This window comes from Myotis davidii, unplaced genomic scaffold (genome assembly GCF_000327345.1).
Source record: "Myotis davidii unplaced genomic scaffold, ASM32734v1 scaffold370, whole genome shotgun sequence".
NCBI classification, from domain to species: Eukaryota; Metazoa; Chordata; class Mammalia; order Chiroptera; family Vespertilionidae; genus Myotis; species Myotis davidii.
This window is the reverse complement of record NW_006288615.1, coordinates 6,911,933-6,916,228: the sequence shown is the minus strand read 5'-3', so window position 1 is coordinate 6,916,228 and position 4,296 is coordinate 6,911,933.

Genomic DNA, 4,296 nt, shown 5'->3' with positions numbered 1-4,296 from the left:
GGAGGTCCTGGGGGGCGCGGGTGAGGGGAGGCCTGCCCCGGGCAGCAGCGGCCCCGCTCCACCATGTCCCCCGCCCGCTCAGCTGTGGGCTCGGAGCCGTCCCGGAGCACGCGGATGCGAAGACGTGGTCCTCCCGGCTCTGTACCGCAGCAGGCTTTGTCGGAGGGTTCCCGCAGCGCTGGGCTTATGTTAACGGGGTATTAGATGACTGTTCCCCCAAAATTCCTTCCACGAGCTGCTGTCAAGTCATGTGCATTGAGTCGTGCTTTAGCGTGGGTTCCCTGGCTCCTCCCGTGCTCCCCGCCGGGTAGAGGGAAGGCTTCTGCGGAAGGAGCAGGAGGGCCTCGGTGGATGCCGGGAGGGCGCGCGTGGACAGGTTTGAGAGGCGAAGTGGGCGGTACAGCGGGGAACTGATGAGTGTGAGGCCGCAGCCCCTCACCCCCACCCCGCCCCGCCCCAACACTGTGCTCGTGAGCCGCTGGCCCTTCTTGTGTTGTGATAACAGGACCAGGCTGGAGTAAGGGGAGCCGCAAAGATGAGAGCTGGTGTCCTTTGCTGGCACTGGCCCCCTGCGGCAAACTTGTCAGGCCCTCCTGGTGTTTGTTGGAGGAAGCACTGTTTGAACTTGATAACAGCAGAGAGCACCCTTGGCATGAGGACCAGGGTGACGCCCATGGTGCTGCCCTGCAGGGAACAGAACTGCACACACTAGCACATGGGAGTTTTCAAAACACGGAGCCTGGAAACAACCCAGCATTCATCAGGGGATGAGTGGATAAAGTGTGGTCTGCCCATGCAATGGGGTGCTACTCAGCCTTGAAACGGAAGGACATTCTGACACAGGCTTCCACATGGATGAACCTGGAGGACGTCATACTGAGTGAAATAAGCCAGTCACAAAAAGGACACGCACTGTATGATTCCACTGACATACGGTTCCATAGTCAGATTCACAGAGACAAAGTAGAAGGGTGGGTGCCTGGGGCTGGGGGCAGGGAGGGGAAATGAGGGGTTTAATGGACAATTTTAGGGTGGGAAGAGAATAAAGTTCTGGAGATGGGTTGCATGACAGCGTGAATATACCTTTTGAAAGGTTGAGGTGGTAATGTTTATTATGTATTTATTACCACAATACAAGAAGGAAGCATACATGGTCCCACTCACCCCACATTGAGATCCCCATGCAATTGGTCTGGGTGTGACCTGGACAGAGAGATTTTGAGGCTTCCAGGTGATTTCACCTGCAGTGGGTTGCCCTGTCGTCAGCACCTTTGCACTGAGGGGTTCAGGGGCCTGACCAGAGGTGACGTGCCTGGGCCTGGCTCTGATGTTGCCCTAGGAGCCCTATCTCTTGTAGAAGGACCTGAAGCTACAATGGGTCCACCCCCTCTTCTGAAATGCCCGCTGGCTCAGGGCAGTGTTCTCAACACCAGGAGGTCCTGGCTACAGCACTAACCCTCACCCCACTGTTCAGGACCTGAGGTCAGGGGCTCCCTGCCATGCACAAAACACACAGTGGCGGAGACAGGGCTCAAACCCCTTCTCCTCAAGCCTCATCTTCTATCCAGGGTCCCACTTCCTCTGGGTCCTTTAAGCCCCAAACGCCCACCAACAAAGGGCTGCACAGTGACTGCTGTGGATGAAACTCATTCAGATCACATGACCTGCCGTCAACAGGAATGTGGCCATGCCATCACAGTCGTGGGCACCCTGGGAGCGTGCCACCTCAGGCAAAGTGGGAGCTGTCCCTGCCCCTTCCAAGTCCCAGCAGCACCCTTGCATTTGCCTCCCCACTTCCTCCCACCCGATAATCACACACACCCTGAATCCTCTTGCTATCTGACAGCTCAGGCCTCTCCGTAGTAGCCCACTCATCTATGTCCCCAAAATAAAACTCCCAGCACCCCATAATGACTCCTCCTTGGAGTCTAGCCCAATGTTTCTGGGGCATAGCTTGCCATAAAATGTTCCTAATCCTTGTCCAGCCAGTGTGGTTCAGTGGTTGAGTGTTGACCTATGAACCAGGAGGTCACGGTTTGATTCCTGGTCAGGGCACATGCCCAGGTTTCGGGCTCAATCCCCAGTCGGGGGCTTGCAGGAGGCCGCCAATTGATGAATCTCTCATCATTGATGTTTCTCTCCACCACTGAATCTTTTTCTCAGTATTTCATAAAAGATGTTGGTTAAAATAAAACCAATTGGTTCTGACTGGGTGGCTTAGTTGGTTGGAGTGTTGTCTCATTCATCAAAAGATCTTGGGTTCAATTCCCGGTCAAGGGCACATACCTAGGTTTCGGGTTCAATCCCCAATCAGGGCGAGTATGGCAGTCAACCAATCGATGTGTCGCTCTCACATCGATGTCTCTCTCTCTCCCTCCCAAGCCCCCTCTCTCTGCTCCCTCCCTCTCTCTCTAAAAATCAATAGGAAAAATATCCTCTGGTGAGGATTAACAAGAAAAGAAAAAAAAAAGAAATTTCTCTTCTAAGCATTTAAGGCATGTGAGAGATTTAGCTACAGCGGTGCTCATTAAACATAATTTTTATAGCAAAAATGTCCAACAATGGTTTTCTGGCTCAGGAGGTCTGGGAAGGAGCTGGGATTCCTCATATTAACCAGTCACTAGTCCCACCTGGGCTCCCTCCCCGCGCAGAGAGCCAGGGCCTCTTCTGCAAATACCGCAGGTGTGCAGGGCGGCTGGAAGCCTGAGCCTCACTGCTGCCTGTGGGGAGGACCCCGCCCCAGAGCTTGGGGTGCTGGTGCTGCTGGCAGCTGGACCCCCACAGCCCAGCTCTGGGAATGGGGACCAGATGCCACCCTGCAGGGCAGCAGACAAGCTGGTCCACCCCCCTTGGGCCTGCATTGGGGTGGCTACTCCCTCGGGCCTCCCTCCTCTTTTGGAGATCTCTTTTGCCCCCCCCCCCATTCTCCTCCTCTTCTGCCCTTGGCCCCCTGAGGAGGGAGCAGAGGCATTCTTCAGGCTTACCCAGGGGAGACCACAAATCAGGGCAGCCTGCACTCTGGGCTTTGCTCTGGAAACATTTTGACCAGCCCTGCTCTGCAGACCTGCCTCCCTCAGAGCCTCCGGTGGGGAGCTGGTATCCGCAGAGATGTCTGCCCTAGAAAGGAGCAGTCAGGAGCCCCGAGGCCACATCCTTCTGGCTGAGGGACCTGGACAAGGAGCAGCTCTTGCAGGCCTGTCTCCTGTCCGTAGATGGAATAAGAACACCTGTCTACAGGGCTGTGGAGAAGACACAGAATCCCATAGAAGGTGACATGCACTTCCGGTGTGAGAGCCTCGGAGCAGCATGGGCAGCAGTGCCACGGCCGCTAGTGCCCAGGACGGTGTCCATTTGCTGAGTAGGGCAGCAAGAAGCTAAACCGGAGCCAGGCCCACCTCCTCCCACACCCCTCCTCCCACTCACCTCATTCGCTGCCCTCACTGGGGGAGAAGCAGGGATCAAAGCCTCCTACACACACCGCCCACCCTGGACCCCTGAGCCTGCGGACCTGCTGGGCCACCGAGGACAGCCTTGGCATGCAGGTGCCCTCTGTGTGTGTCCCCACAGGTGTCTGAGTTTTCCACAGGTATGAGACCAGGTGAGCACCTACTGTGCACAATGGCTGCGGGGGAGGCGGGGGGAGGGGGAGGGGTATTCAGAATCAGAGCAGCGAGGCCTGAACCCCTGCCTCGCAGCAGAAGTGGCAGGTTCTTAGAGGGTGACTGCCCACTCCAGGATGACCAACTCCCTCAGTTGGCCCTGAACTGAGGAGGTTCCAGACAGTTAAAGCATGCTCCTCCAGCCTCCCCACCCCTGCAGTTCCCAACACTCCCTCCGGAGCCCAGGGTCTACACACGTGCCTTTATCCAGGGGATGCAGTGCCACCCCCACTGCTGTTCCCCGGCGCAGCGGTCACACAGGGGTCAGGCCCAGGGGCCCAAGGAAAGGCTGCTTCTGAGCCCACATGTAACAGAACGCCCTGGGCCACAGGTAATAAAGATCATTGTTGCTGGATGTGAACAAAGCCAGCCTTCATTTCTTTATTTGGTGGCCCGCTTGCTGAAGCACTTACAAGGCGCCCAGGCCAACATACACACCAAGTGGTTTAACTGTATCCTGTGAATTTATTTTTCCAGAGAGAAATATTTCTTGGGGAAACGTCCATAAAAGCGACGTTAGCAGCAGCACGATTGTGTTTCCTGTAGGAAGTCTGTTCAGTTTAATCCAGTTTCCCACACACCTCTTACAAAGACAGCCACCCCCAGAGACTGACAACAGCCTGGAGATGGCGCTGTG